A 15,914-nucleotide genomic window follows, 5' to 3' on the forward strand; every position below is an offset into this window, starting at 1 on the left:
GTAAAGTAAATAAGGTTTTTAAAATGTTTAAGAAGCTTCATTTAAAATTAAATTAAAATGCAGAGCCCCCCGGACCAGTGGCCAGGACCCGGGCAGTGAGAGTGCCCCTGAAAATCAGCCAGCGTGCCGCCTTCGGCACACGTGCCATAGGTTGCCTACCCCTGGTTTAGATGCTTCTCTGAAATAAAGAAGGGGAGAAAAATATATTCATAGAGAGTTTATTCGATTGTCACAAAAAAGTGGTGAATACATTTGCCTCAGTGGAACTGGCTATATGCTAAGAAATTATTTGCAAGTGATTTATTCAAAATTGAAAAAAATTGTCAGATAAATTATTTGTTGCAAATGATTAATTCACATATTTAGTCACCAGGACACATACAACTGTTGTGTTGGCTCCTAAAGCAAATACTGGCGAAGCCCCATGGATTTATAAGGCGTATTCATTGGGGTCATCTTCTCCATATTTTTATAAGCAAGCAGCAGGAGAAAAGCATGTTATTGAAATTTGTAAACTTCTGTAGGTTTATTTTCTTGCCACATTCCATGGCTCTCCACGATCCAGGTGCAATGCAAAGGGGTGTTACACTGAGCGATCTGTTTATCCCTTTCCCTGATCACCTTTATAGAATAGGTTGACATATCATTAGCGATGGATTTGTAGGAGGATAAATTACTGGGGATCACTTTCTGAATAGTTTTTGTTTCTCCTGGACAAACTGTAACCCCTGACTTGAAGTAAGGGTCTATCACATGGCTTGAAATTACTATTAGACCAGTGCTCACTTGTGGTTCATGAAGATCTGCTATTCCAGCACTGATGACTTCCTCGGTTTTGTTGGTAACTTTAATGATGTAGCTGGATTTTTCAGCTGAAAAACTGGATCAGAAAGGAAATGATTAGTATGTCAGTCCTGCCAGCAGGAAAAGTGCTTCGAAAGCATCAGATTCATTAGCAAAGTTTTCATGCACACGCTAACCCCCTCCCTGCCTTACATCTCCCTGGAAAAAGGGCTCAACAGAATAGCAATGGGCAAAACTGGGACCTTGTATATGAACCAACCTTCTTCCCCCGGTCTCACGCTGAGCGACTCAGGTTGAAAGGAAATCTAGAACTGAACCATCCCGATGTTTGTTTTTGCAAGGCCACACTCAATCTAACGACATTGTGTGGTACCCAGAACCCAGCCCTTCCATCCCATCCCCTGGTTTGCCCATTATAAGGATGGGACAGAAGCAGAGACTTTTATTGAACACCCCCAGATCTGGTAGTTTAGATAAAATTGATGCAAGGTCCTAACAGTCTCCTAGGTTGAGGGTTGATTATGTCAAAAAAAAAGTTTAATGCAGAGGTTTTCAAAGTGGGTACGTGAGCTCTAGTCAGGCGGTATACAGAAAAGATCCCATAACGGTGGGCAGCACATTTTATTAAGTAAGCTAATGATAGGTCTATTCTGACCCGATTTCTGATGGGGATGACTACATTGTTTGGAAAGGGGGTACGCAGCCTAAAAAGCTTGAAAGCCACTGGTTTAATGGATCAAGATTTGCAAAACCAAACCACCCTCTTCAGTCCAGCTACACAGGTTAGGGGTCTGGCCAAGATTTACATGCGATTGTGAAGAACAGAGCGAAGACTATTTCTTCTTCCCTCCTTTCTGTACCATTCCATCATAGGAGAACAAAGACGACACTCAATGAATTAGGAGATTTTCCAGGGCACCAACGGTAGTTAGGCACCTAACTGCCAGTGAAAGTCAATGGGAATTGGGTACCTAACGGCCTTTGAAAAAATCTCCTTTGAAGTCCTTCACATCTAGAGCAAGTAAAAAGAAATGGACCAAGATTCCCCAAAGCAGAAGCCACAGTGAGGCACCTAATAACTGGCCTAATGTTCAGAAGGACTTGCCCACCACACAGCTTCAAGTGATGTCAGTCTGGCTTCACGGGACAGAATTTTTACAAAAGCAAAGGAAATGACACACGGAAAGTGTTCCATTAGAGGGACTTTATTCGGGTTGCCAAGTCACGCCCAGAGAAGTTAGAAAATGGCAGAATGAGGTTGCTTGTGCAACCTTAATTCAGCCCCGTGTGCGTAAGCATCATGGCAGCCTTTAATGGTGTGATTCCCATTTATCCACAGGACTAGAGCTTCATTCACTGCACAGAGCAGACAGTGAATGAGGTGGAAAGTGTTAAGGCATTTGACTAGAACCCAGGGAGCTGGGTTCTGTCCCTAGCTCTGTCTCAGACTTCCTCTGTGCATGTGCAAAAAGAGGGACAAGTTCAGATTGAAGAGGCAATAATGATTCTGGCATTTTCTGACTTGTAACCTTAACGTAGGATTTTCTGTATAATTAGTGATTATGAATGGATTTTTAAAAATTAGGTACAGTCAGGTTACCAGCATCGCCAACTCTCACAATTTGATTGCACATCTCATGATATTTGGTATTTGTCTGAAAGCCCCAGCTCTTGGAGTCATGTTATTACATGAGAATCTCAGCTTTCATTTTATTTCCAATGTAAGTTTCTAGCTCTTATGGTTGCAGAAGAAAGCTTGAAAACATGAACCGAGTGAGACCTACGGGCTGAAACCAAATGGCAAAGAAAAAGAGCAGAACATTTCATTTTCATCATGATTGTTATGCCAGTTACATGATTTCATGGGATCTGACTGGTGGCTTTTGAAGGTTTGAGGTTGGGGATTCTGGGTTACAGTGATACAATCTGAAGGAGAAAAAGCAACTTACCCAAATGGTTTGCATATCGACGGTTTATCTTCCTGGTAGATTTTGTCGTCATCCACAATCCAGGTGCAATGCAGAGGAGTTTGACACACAGCCACCCACTCATCATCCTCTCTGGTCACTGTAATGTAATAGCATTCTGCTCCTGTCAACCCAACTCCATAGGTGAAAATTTTCCGGATACCAACTTCGTTTACAACTGAGGTTTCCCCCGGTGAAACTCTCCGCTCATCTTTAGTGAAGAATGACTTGAGGAGCTCATAGCCAGGGACAGTCACAACCAGAGAATCACCCAAGGATCGTAATACCGGATTGATACTAACAACAACGGTGACACATCCCTTACTGTTGTTGGCAACTTGAATGACATAGCTTGACATTTTAAGATGCTAAACTGGAGCACAAAAGAAAATCATTAGCGTGTCAGTCCTGGTGCCCCAAACTCTTGATTTTGATGAAGTTAAGAAGTTTTCTGGATTTAAAATAAAACTGTTTCTTATGATTAACAATGGAAACAAGCTACCAAGGGAAGCGGTGGATTCTCGATCTCTTGATGTCTTCAAATCCACACTGGCCACCTTTCTGGAAGCTGCTTCAGCCAAACAAGTGTAAGCCCCAAGGAGATGGCCTAGATTTCTGGGGCTCTGTCGCCAGCAGCTCAAGGAGAGGCACTGTCCCTGGTACGGAGGGGGAGCCAAGGCACACTCAGAGTCTGCCCGGTAACCATTAGGGAGTGAGATGCCCCCTCCCAGGGAGCTCTGGACAGGGGAGAAGCCATTTTGGAGTCAGTCTGGAGCCAGCCAGGGCAAGGGCTAGACAGGCTGTGTGGGGAGCGGGGGAGTCCCAGGCCTGCAGGGTTCCCCCTGAGAACTGGCCTCTACGGACCTGAAAGCAAGATCCCTCAGCTGGGTTTTCCCCTCTCCCTGGTGATTCCCAGTCTGTAGAGTTTTGCTGGGAAACTTCCCCAGCCAGGCTGAGTTCGCCCTCCAGCTTCCTAGGTGAGCCCAGTCCCCACACGGTCAGCTCTGCCCTGGCTGCTAGTCCAGGGCTGCTGCCTGTGTGTCCGGACGCTGGGCTGGAAGACAACAGTTTGGATGTTAGTGTAGTTGTGTAACCTGCACCTTGAGCCCTGCACCCCTTTGTGGGGAGGGGAAACCCTGGGACCGAAGCAGCCTGACTCCTGCCTGACGAGGATCCCGGTCAGCAGAGATCAGCCCCTCTGCAGTGACCGAGGAGTCCAGAGTCAGCTCTGAACCTGAGGATCATTCATGGAGTTTGTGAGGGCACCATCTTTTAGTCAGTCAGTCAGGGAACTTGTTTTGGGGACCCCCTACTCCCCGAACGGTGTCCTCAAGCCAGGGAGTGAGGATTTGGGGATTTTATAACCTGCTGCGTATTACACCCCCCCCGTGGAGGGACTTACCACCTCCTCCCACTTGTGAGTCCTTTGGGCTGTACTGAACCCCGTCAGCCACGCTGCTAAACCACGGCCGAGAAGATCTCATGGTCATCAAGGGCCCCAACAAGGTACACGCACCAACGGGACACTGATCTTACATTTGCTACATCAAGTCACGTGACTGGGGAAAGTCACAAGTATTATCAGCATGGGCACCGGTGAACCTAACAATAGTGTTACCCTGTTATGTTATGTTTGTCTCCTGTTTAATATAATTCTTGTGTTGAATACATTGTATGTGTTTGTGTTATTTCTTGGGAGTCTCCAAGTATCTGGCAAGTAAGTGGGGGTTACCTGTGGGTAGAATTTTCCTCCCACGCTGCCCTGGTGACCCTGCCAGGAAGGAGCGAGGGGGTGGAGGCACCGCTGAATAAATTCATACGGAAAAATAAAGAAGATGCACCCTGCTGGGTGGGTGGCAGGATCGGGAAGTACCCAGACCTGTCCATCAAAACGTGTAAGAAAAACGATTGGCATTAAAGACGGTAACCAGGTTACATCGAGTAGCCAGAACAAAGGGGAAAACAAACAAAACCAACCTGAACTAGTGCTCCATTCACTGTTCACACTGTGTCTAGAGCCGCGTTCATTCCAGCGTCCTCCCAGACAGAGAATTCTGCCTTTTCCGAACTTTTGGGTTTAACGTTCTTCTAACATAAGAACGGCCATACTGGGTCAGACCAAAGGTCCATCTAGCCCAGTATCCTGTCTACCGACAGTGGCCAATGCCTGGTGCCCCAGAGGTAGTGAACCCAGCAGGCAATGATCAAGTGATCTGTCTCCTGCCATCCATCTCCACCCTCTGACAAACAGAGGCTAGGGACACCAATCCTTACCCGTCGTGGCTAATAGCCATTAATGGACTTAACCTCCATGAATTTATCTAGTTCTCTTTTAAACCCTGTTATAGTCCCAGCCTTCACAACCTCCTCAGGTAAGGAGTTCCACAAGTTGACTGTGCGCTGCGTGAAGAAGAACTTCCTTTTATTTGTTTTAAACCTTCTGCCTATAAAGTTACTTTGAGATGTAATATACACGTGGACCTTCTCATCAATTAGCACTAATTAGGGGACTGTTTCAGCACATTGCTAATGGGCTGCAGAGCCATTCACTGGTCTGAATCCAGCCTAGCAGGGACTGAACATTGTTCCCCTCTACTGGTGCTGTGGTGGCACCCATGAGATGAGTTTGGTGGGTCTCAGCTCCAGCTCCCACATTCCACACTCAGCACCAGGGTGTGCACTAAGGGGCGGGCTCAGCAGAGTCTATGATCTGCCCCCTCAGGCATCTAGAGTGAGAATCCAGATCACACGGCCTTGTCCTACACCTGCTTGACCCCACAGAGAGCGGATATTCTACTGCTAAACCCTCAAGGTACTTCCGTGGGATCTTTGTGCATGGAGCAGTTGCAGAATTAGCTCGAGGACTAACGGGCTGTTCTCCGCAGATCTGAAATGAAGACGTGCAGCAAACCTGTCGAGTAAGAAGGGTCACTCGTACATCATTACCTTGCAGCTTTCAGATGTTCCGGTTCCCTGTATCTGGGATGAAGCAGCTACTGCAGCTCGGCTTTGTTTCCTAGGAAGGCAGTTGCTGAAGTGTAGTGAGAAGACACTGTGTGAGCTGAACACTGGCTAGAAAGGGCTGGGGGTCAAGAAGTGAAACTCAAAAGGTTAATGCTGCATCCAAGTTCAGAGAAATCACATGACTGGGGAAATTGAAAGTAAAACTCCACTGCCAGGAACATATGTCTCCTTCCTGCAAGGAACAGGAGCACTGACCCCCCACATCTAGGAAACTGCTGATTGGCTCCAACACGTCCTGGAGATGATGAACCCAACTTGGAAGAGAGAAGGAACAAACATCCCCACACATGCTCCCCCGACAGCTCCTTACATGGGGCCCAACCCCCATGGCCCCAAGTTGGGATGGGGAGAGGAAAGCCCCCACCGTCCACCTTATCTACAGCTACCAGGGGCACCATTTCAGAACTGGGCAGGCCAGAGGGGGCAACATTATCTGTGATTCCAGGGGCTACTTAGGCACCTGAGATACCTTAAAAAAAATCAGGTTTTTTTGGCAGATAATTTAGAAATGAGCTGCTAGGAGCACTGTATCTAATTCCTGTATAAAGGAAGAAAATTAACTAAATATTCGAGCTGACCTCTGTGCTACTTTTCATGCTGTTGTCCTTCCCCATCGCCCGGGACCAATTGCTGGAGTCTCTGAGAACTGGCTGCCTTGGTTTTACTCCCATCTATCAGACGCCTCTTGTTTTGCAGCAGAGGCGGATGCCCTCAGAGTCCCCCATGGACTTCCTGTCTGACTTCAGGCCAGTGCCTCAGGGACAGAGATTCAAAGGTTTTTAGGCACCCAAAGATGCAGCTAGGAATCTAGTGGGATTTACAAAGCACTGAACCTTCTAGGCACTTTTTAAAATCTCACTAGGTGCCTAAATCCCTTTGAAAATCTGGCCTTTAGTCTGCGTATGCCTCAGTGGCCCATCTGTACAATGGGGATAACAGGCCTGCTCTAGAAAGGCTGGGAGGAGAAATCGGTTAGACATTGCGAGGGGCTCAGATACTCCAGGGATGAGGCACATGCTGTTCCTTCCCTTAGTTATGGCCCCTTCTTTTTACAGCTCCCTCTTTTCAGAGTCTCCTGCCTTCTGTCTTCAAACCCGCGCTGGCACCGCCCCTGGGATTCCTGCTTTACAGGCTCATCTAACGGTACGTCTACACTGCAAAGTTGTTGACAAAACTTTGCATTGACAAAACTTTAAAGAGCCCCCCCGGCCAAAGACAAAAGTTTTGCCGATGCAAGTGGTTGTGTGAATGCGGCTGTCGGAAGGAGTGCTCTCCTGCTGACAAAGCTAATGGAACGGGAAGTATTGTGTCCGCAAAAGTACCGACAGAGCGTTTACGCATGCTGACGTTTTGCAACAAGGCTGCGTCGACACAGCCTTGTCGCTAAAAGCTGCATGGCGTAGACGAGCCACCAGCCTTTTCTTACCTGAATCACCCTGCCTCGGCGTGTAAACACACTGCTGACTCCTGCCCCAGGGGCACAAGCTGGGAGCAGCACCTCGCCTCTGCAGAGCTCACACTCCACACTCAAGCTGTGCTCAGACACTCTGGAGGGGCAGAAGATCTCCACCCCGCCCCCAACATGACAACTACCGCTCCAGGCTTAGCACTGCCTGTCTGAGAAGTGCCCCTACATGGAGCTCGAGTCACCCGACCCTATAGAGTCTGAGGCAGACAGGTGCAAAACCTGCCCACGCCAAGCTTCCCCAGGGCAGGGGGCATCCTGTCTGCCTGCATACAGGAGCCTCTGCAGGGCACAGGACAATCAAAGCCGGGAAACACAGGATGGGCCTAAAGGGAAGATCCCTGGGGCAGGTGCCGCTCCCACAAGTCCAAGTGGTGGATGGAGACCAAAGCTAGAGCCCTTGCAGGCATGGCCAGCATGGGTCCAGGAAAGTAGGTGGGGAAGCGAGAGAGAGGTTGACCCTCCACTACTCAGGCTGGAGGCTGCATCCTGGCCCCTCCCTCCCTCGGGCACAGGGCCACCCAGGAATCTGCGCTGCCCACTTACCTGTTCATCAGACCCCAGGTCACTTCCCCTGCCCCCCTCCACAGGGAGCAGGAAAGTCCTGTCCCAGAATGCATCTGTGAAGCCTGTTCCCTTGCACATGGTCTGTTGCTTGCAGAGCTGGCTCATGCCTTTATGCTCCTGGGGGGCCTGGCACAGGCATATGGGGCACCCTGGGATGAGGCCCTAAACCCAGCATGGACAATGCAGCTTTCCAGGTGATCTCCAATCTCCCATCACCTGCACAGACAGGTGCATGGATGGTTAGGGCCTGGTCCTGAAGGGATCTCAGCTCTCCCTGGAGTCAGTGGGTGTAAGGATGTAAATACCATTACAAAAGTTAACCGTTTAAACGGTTAAAAACATTTCATTTAAACAGTTCACCGATTAAGCAGCTGGGGCTGCTCTGGCCAGTGCGGGGCGGGCTGGCCTGGGGATTCCCAGTAAGACTAATGCTTACCCATTAACCGGTTAACATTCTACATTCCTAAGGGGGAGTGGAGAGTGCACAGTCCCCAGCACAAGTGAGGGCTTTTTTCCTTAATAAAGCCTGGCCCCCAACCTGATGCCCTGAAATTAGACTCCTAAATCTATAGCCAGTCCTCGAGTATCAGTTTGACTGGACTTCCCAATGCACAGTCAATGGGTACTGTGCTAGCCCTCTGGCTGCCAACGCCCCATTGCAGGACTGGGCTACAGAACAACGGAACCTCAAAAATTATTCATGTAAGAAACTGAAAGTGCTACCAGGTCCCTTTGGGTCTGTGTGATGAACCATCACTTCAGAGTCAGGGCTGGGGATTTCAGAGGCTCGTTATTTTAGGTAACAAAATGAGGAAGGCCCCCAACTTGCAGGGAGCACAGTTAACTTTGGGCCTAAAATACATGATGCCCCTTCAAAAAGTCGTAACAATGACGCAGCCCCACACACAACATACAATGGAAACCCCACAGACCCTCCCCTAAGCAGTGTTCAGACCCCAAAACGGGAGAAGCGCCAGACACTCCATAGTATCTGCTAGGGACTGTGCTAGTGATTTCCACGGAAGGGGCCCAGATACTGTGGTGACAGACAGCAGGAGAAAACTCAGGACAGGGAAATGAAGAGAAATTGAACATGGCAGGAGAGGGAGCAGTGAAGCAATTTGGAAGTTCAGGCCAAACTTTAGCTACTTAAATGTGGATCTTGGAGGCTGAAATTAGGCACCCAGGGGTTGAAAACAGGCTAACGCCAGTACGGCCAAAGCACAAAACTGAACAGCAACAACGTCCAAGACAAACCTTTGGTTTTAGTACAAGGTAAAACCTTTATTACAACTTTTCATTGGTAGGAATACAACATCTGAGAGACAGATATCGGGGGGGGAGTAATATTGTTATAAAATGTCACGTTTATTGCTACATTACTGGTATATACAGGACAGTTCTCAAAATCTACTTTAAAAAAGTTAGGATTATTTCAAAATTCCAAATAATCCAGCCAGCTGTTTTGACACTTGTATAAAATTATTTTAAAAAAATGAAAACAATTCATATCTTGAGGCACTCGGAAACACAATTTTATCCCCCAATTGTGATTCGTTCAAAAGAACAATGCATTTCCCCACCCCCAAATACTTTATTTTTTTGCTGGGTTAGGCGCATATATATATATATATACTATATATATAGTTCAAAACTATAATGTGTATCTGATTTAAGAACAAGGATTTTCAGCCACTTAAGTACATCTGGATTTACAGGTAGGCAGCATAAACATCAAAAGCCAGGACCATTTTTTTTTTTTTTTAAAGGCCAAAAGAAACCATCTAAGGGGTTAAAAATAAACAGCTTCCACAGGCTTTTCCCCTACAATTGCCCTGCCCTGCCCCCAAGTACTAAAAATATATAAAGGGGAATCAAGTAGCACTTCATTTTCTAAACTAGTTTGAGTCTTCTCTAGAAAATGGGTCAGTTTCCCATAGGCAATGAACTAAACGCAGGTCGATGGAAGTATTGTCCTTAGTCAACGTTGCCAGGTGTTGCTTTCTCTGCTCCCTGCCCCCAACCAAAAGAAATGCTTAGATGCAGACAGGGTAAATTATTTCCCACATTTGTTTCCTTTCCCTCCTCCCCAAAGACACAAGACTTGCTTGAGCTGGTGGGCTCCCAAAGCGACTTTAAAAAGATTTGGCACTAAATGGAGGGAGATTCCTGGCTCTCCCTCTCTCAGCTCATCTTCGTGCCATTCAAAGCTCCCCAGGGGAAATCAGTCAGTGTCCCTCCTGACATGCAGGGCCCACGGGCAGCTCAGTGGGTGCAACGGGACAGAATGGGGATGGATGCTGCTAATGGCGCAGCACCAAGAGGCTGCATCATGCCAGTAGACACTCAAGCATGATGCCCCCTTCAAGCTAGTGCCTTCTCCTCCAGGCAACCGCTCAACAAGACTAGAAACTACCTTCCCGCTACCCAAGGCAGGCGGCTCTCTGACCACAGCTGCCATGTGGCTGATTCGAAGACGACAGGTGGAAGGAGTATTTTCCCCAACCAGGACAACAGATGCTTGGCTGAAACAGAATCAGCGTCAGATGAGAAACAGGTGGTTGAAAGCACAGGAAGAGACACTGAGAGACCCCCAGGAGGGGGTGATGCCCAACCCATGTGGGATAGTCTAGAAAGGCTGAAAAGCAACTAGGGCCCCAACAAAAAGTGCCTCTCCCACCTCGCTTGCTCCAAATTAGTCCATTTCACCACATCTGGCTCACGCATTTTCCACATACCACCATGTGGGCAAGGGAAACCCATCTGGAGACCAAGCCTCTGCCAGGAGAAAAGATCATGTCACCCCATCCGAGGGCCTATACGCTCCACTCTAGAGCCCTAGCTCTGGGTCACTGCTCTCCCTTGAGAGCAAACACTGGTGGCACGGTGCAGATTTGGTTTTGGAACGGAATGACTGTGCGATGCATCAGAATCACAGAAACCTTGGCCCAGAAGGACTCTCAAGAGGTCACTCCTCCTCCCCACACACTGAGGCAGGGCCAAGTCTACCTAAAAGCCGAATCCCAAGTGCACCAGTGGGCTGGGACCCACGGGCCACTCAGTAAATGTTTGCACACATTCTCTGCATGCTTGACTGCAGGAGGGCCGGCTGGGTCAACGAAAGAGGGTTGCATATGACAGTGGGGCACAGGCCTTCTGCAAGGACACTGCTTGGGGTGAGGACAGTCAGGGTTGGATAATTATTAGGGTTTAGTCACTAGCTCTCGGGCCTGCTGCACATTCAAGGCATGGTTCAGCTCACTATCGAGGTACCTCACCTGGATTTCTGGCACACTAGCGCTCTGCTCCACCTGCCATTTCTCTATTCCCCTCAGGAACTCAGAGAGGTGCTGAGCACCCATTGAAGGGGCTTGGAACCTCCCTGCAGGATCAGGCCCTAGTTCAGGAGCTGGATGGGGTTCCGATCCCACTGCCGTTGAAAGTCAATGGCGCAGCATGGGAGGGATGCAGGCCCCTGGGCTTTACTAGTATTCAAAATCACTGCAATTGGCTATGAGCTGCACACTGGTACATTGGGGGTTAGCATCTGCCACCTGCAGCTGGGATCCAGCTGTGAGCGGGCGGCTGCGCTCCGTACAATCAGCCTGAACCCCACACTCTTTTGTTCTCTCTCTCTCTGGGCAGGGTTTTCAACAGCCAACGGCACTGGGGCACCAGAGTCACTTCAGTGGTTCTGCTGTGGAAACCCGTGGAAAGCACAGCTAACTCCTGACGGGGAGGGAGCCATGGGAGCCAGATGCAGTGACCCTGCTAATGTCATTCTGGGGAGAACGAGATTCTCTCTTTTCCATTCTAAAACCAAACGTTGAGCTGCTCAGGGATGCCGGGTTCCTGAGCCAAGGCTGGTGGTCGACTCCTGTGAGCAGCACAGCCTGACTGCAGGGTTCCCATTCCACCACAGCGTTACCCGGGGATCGGCGCACGGAGCGCAAAGCCTCTCGGGAAGCAGCTGGCGGCTGACGTGTAGAACAGCCTGTGTGGCAGCTCCGTCCCCTGTTCTGGTGGCTGAGGCACACAGAGAAGCGGATGAGCCTGCTATAGCTTTGGCGGGCAGAGTGGAGGCTTGTAGCTCAGGCAGCAGAGGCTTGCACTTCAAGCGCCGAAGGGCCCAGGTTCAATTCCCGCTGCTGACAACCCACTCAGGGCACCATGGTGAAGTGAAGTGATGCAGAGTGTGGATGTGGGCACAAGCACCTGCCTCCGTGCCCTCACCCTCTGGAGAGGCCGAATGAAGTGACTGTTAAGCTTGAAAAGCAACATCAGCCAAGCTGGGATTACAACTGGGCAGTTACTTGGATACTGTTGCCTCACAAGGGCAACTCAGGCAGGAACTGGGGAGGAATTTTGCTCTCTGAAACTTACTGGCAGGGACTGTGGGGTTATGAGGACAAGGAGCAAGAGTTCACATCTCAGCATTCGTGACCCACAGTCTCCACACTCCATTTGTGCCTGGCCACCCACGCATCCTCCAGGTGCACGTGTGTGTGTGTGAGAGAGACCATAGTGAAGGAGGATGCTTGAGCACCAGGATACTCTTTAGGATCCCCAGCCAAAGGGGAGGGTGGCAGTGAGGCGCTGTTGCAGGGTGTGCAGGCAAAAGGTTTTGGCTGTGCTCCAGCCCCTCCTTCTAAAGCTCATCCTCTGGAAGAGGAGCAAACCAGATAAAATGCCTCTGAACCTCTTCTTTCAACAGCTCCACACCCCCAAGCTGGCCTCAGCGTTACACCAAATAAACACTAAGAGACAAACATTTGCTCTAGTGGTGGCTTCTTTCAGCCAACGCCACAAGAAAAAAAGATGCCTTTGTGGTGTCCAAGGCATGTCTAATGCACTGCACCCATAGCACTGGCAGGACACACCTTCAGGACCTTATCACATGGGCCCAGTGACCTGCTCTTAACTAAACTAGGTCAGAGCTCATCTATAGCAGGTAAAAACCCACGGAATCTATGTCAATCTAATAAACTAAATCTGAGATTAAAAAACCTTCAGAGGACTGAAGGCACAAAACCAGCATGTCCTCAAATTTAGGCCAAATGATCCAAGGTCAACATCCAGTTGCAGGACCAGGAAGCCAGTGTCTCCATGCACTGCCCTCTTGCTCTTAGAAGCTTTAACTCATTTCGGTACTTTCCCTCTCAACAGGCTAATGCCAAAGTGAGCAATGACCTCAGACCATGCCGACTTTGTTCGATTCTTTCCCTCCATATCCCTACTGCTGGAAGTAACTCAACATTGTCTATGCTAAAGACACCCCCCACAGGTGTTTTATACTGGACAATAATGGAGTGGAGAATTTGGGGCAGTTCTGTGCCCATAACGCAGAGAAAAGGAGGCATAGGACTGACAGAGGAGAGAACTTGGGGGGAAAAGAATGGTATTAGTGACCCCTCCCACAGCAAAAAACAGCTGCTACTTTGTCAAATTTCAAGAGCTGGTCACATTTCTTGGTGCAGGGCTAATGGAAGCACCAGAAACAGGTGATGCGGGGAAGAGACTTTAAAACACAGTTGGATCTGCTTTTTTACTATGCCAAATGGACAATTTTTCCCACAGGGATAGAGGGGACAGAGGGAGCAGGAGGGGTGGTTAGTGAGAGAAATGGATCCAAGATGAGCGACTGTCAGCAAGCTCAGAGCTGGATCTGAGTGTAGTGCCCAGGAATAACCGATCAGCCGTGAGATCAAGGCTAGCTGAACTCAGACACTGCTGTTTTCTCTTGCTGGCCAAAGCTCTCTAGAAGTACCAGGCATTCGGCTCCTGGAGTTCTCCTGGTAAAGGGACATCACTAAAAAGCCAGATCACACCACCAGGATTAGGAGACTTTGCCAGCGCTGTGTTCACATTTCCTCATGCTGGGTGCTGTGACGCTCTGGAAAGGTTTTCGGGGCTCTGCGAGCTGGGTCTCCCTGGGATGCCATGGGGGTTAAAGCTCATTCTTAGGAAACAAGCTCCTTTGGCTACGTTACAAACCCCAGCTCTGATGATTAAAGGTGAATGTACCAGAAACTGAACTAACTTTTCCCCTGACATGCTTGGTGTTCGCTCGATTGCGCCACTCTCTGCCTGGCCCATGGAAATACCAGCTAGTCCATCTGCAGCGCTCTGCACGTTCCCAGCAGAAATGGTCAGGGAGGGAACTCTGCAGAGGAGCATCAGAAATCTTTCCATAGACATTAAAGAAGTTCACATACATCTAGGGGGAACATTCCAGTGGGCCTTAAATCTTGTAGGAATTTTATTTACAAAACCTAAATTTGGGGGTTACATTTTGCTAGAGTGCATCCCTTCAAGAACCAGCTGACTTCTGATGACAATCCACATTTCCCTGAACTTTCCCTCTCAGCGGCTCTGGAACTCCCACTTTCCCCTCCTTTGCACACCTGCAGAGACTAGAGTGGGCAGGTGAAAACACCAGGCATATAGCAAGCATGATGTGCATGTAGTGGCCATCTGCTCTCACTCTGCAAACTCCCCGCTATCCACAGGCATCCAATACTGCTAGGTGGATGTTGATTTCTGCCAGCAGGATAGCTTCTAGGCAGAACAGGGGGCTCCCAAATTGCTCTCACGGAGATGGGGCTACGGCCGAGGTGGAGCCAAACTCAGATCCTTTATAAAAAACAAAGTAGTGAGCAACTTTTCTTATTTTAGAGCATACACGCTGTGCAAAGACCAGCTGCCAGATCTCCATCCAGTGTTACATTTTCCAAAGCCCAGAGTGGGGGTTTAACCCCTTCTAAATACAGAGGTTAAAATTTGCAAAGTAGTCTAGGGGATTCAGTCACTCCCCATCCATTAACAGGAATGGAAGAAGCGTCTAAAGCTCCTTTGACAGTTGGCAAATACAAGCCGTAATGAACAATTTACAGGGAGCTGGGGGGGAGCTTGTCAGAGGCCTCCCCACTTTGGCTGGATACACAGAGTGTTCCATAGAACGGGAAAGAGGAGAAAGGTGTCAAAACTTTTTTGACCAAAATGTAAATTTTCACAGAAATTTCTCATTTTGTTTTAAATTTTCTGGGTTTTTTTAAATCTGAAAACACCATTTTTTTTCATTTAAATCAAAAACCAAACATTTTTCAAATTTTGGGTTTCTGGCTAGGGGGGGATTTTTTTTTTTAATTTCCTGGAAAAATAATAAGCATTTTCAACCCTCTCATCTCAAAAGACACAGATTCTCCCCAAAGAAAAATCTCAATTACAGTGAGGAGGGAAAGTTCCCTGTCAAGAATGGAAGCCCAGTCTGGCCAAAAGGACGCGCCAGCTATTTCTGTTCCCTATTGCAGCCATTGTCCTCCAGTTAGAGTAACATGGCAAATCACGGTTTTGCAGGTGAGCTCGACAGGGGCAGACCACGGCAGCTCTGGTCTTCACTCTCGTTAGCTTTAGACAGCAGAGGGCTGTGCCAGCCCTGTCTGTTTTCTAACCTAGGTTTAAAGAGCAGCCGCCTTAACCCGGCTGCATTCCAGATGTGGCTTGGGAGAAGGCTCCTGCACTACCTCGGCCTTCTGGGGAGGACGACTAAGGCTGCAGCGAGGGAGGGTGGAGGCTGGCAGTGCGGACGGGGCTATGGCCAAGGTGCAGCTGAACTAAGATCCTTTATAAAACTCTGGCTGGCTGTGATCTGAGGACAAGGCCCAATTCCCTCAGCAACACTGGAAGGATTCAGTGAGTGGCAGATTTTGAGACAGGCAGCATGGAAATACTTTATGGACAGCGTTGCCTCGGGTGAGCGATACAAAGAGCAGGGTCAAACACTGCAGACTGACCTACTGTCTCCCCCGCCCCCAAAACACCTGACAATGGGGGCTTAGCCAAGATTCACCCCCATTTGCCCTTCAAATTTTTCTCTCCTCGCTGGTGCAGGCAGAAGACCCCAGGGGAAGTAGCGGTATTTTAACTCTGGTAGTTACGCAGGCTGAAACAGGCTTCCTCTACCAGGCGTGCTCAGTTTTAACCCTGTCCACACAAGCAAGCAGCAGCTGAATTCCAACACTGCAGGGGCCACACGAACACAGTTCCTGTAACCTGAGGGGAGCCTAGAGCCTGCACAGAACAGGGCT

At 48.9% G+C, this 15,914-nt stretch overlaps 2 long non-coding RNA genes across 4 annotated transcripts; one reads left to right on the forward strand and one right to left on the reverse strand.

Annotated features, from left to right (window-relative positions):
• Positions 1-202: 202 nt before the first annotated feature.
• On the reverse strand, positions 203-6,847 carry LOC116835820 (uncharacterized). 3 transcript variants are annotated; one of them, XR_012656799.1, is made up of 3 exons: positions 5,718-6,847; positions 2,754-3,144; positions 203-880 (listed from the first exon to the last, which is right to left on the reverse strand). It is a non-coding gene; the product is annotated as an uncharacterized LOC116835820 (long non-coding RNA). The 3 variants fall into 3 exon arrangements; XR_012656798.1 differs by lacking the exon at positions 5,718-6,847 and adding an exon at positions 4,504-5,542; XR_012656797.1 differs by lacking the exon at positions 5,718-6,847 and having other exon boundaries at positions 2,754-5,542.
• LOC142047518 (uncharacterized) lies at positions 6,844-9,165 on the forward strand. Its single transcript, XR_012656800.1, has 2 exons — positions 6,844-7,473; positions 8,725-9,165. It is a non-coding gene; the product is annotated as an uncharacterized LOC142047518 (long non-coding RNA).
• Positions 9,166-15,914: the final 6,749 nt, after the last annotated feature.

The sequence above is a fragment of the Chelonoidis abingdonii genome, chromosome 11 (genome assembly GCF_003597395.2).
Source record: "Chelonoidis abingdonii isolate Lonesome George chromosome 11, CheloAbing_2.0, whole genome shotgun sequence".
NCBI lineage: Eukaryota > Metazoa > Chordata > Testudines > Testudinidae > Chelonoidis > Chelonoidis abingdonii.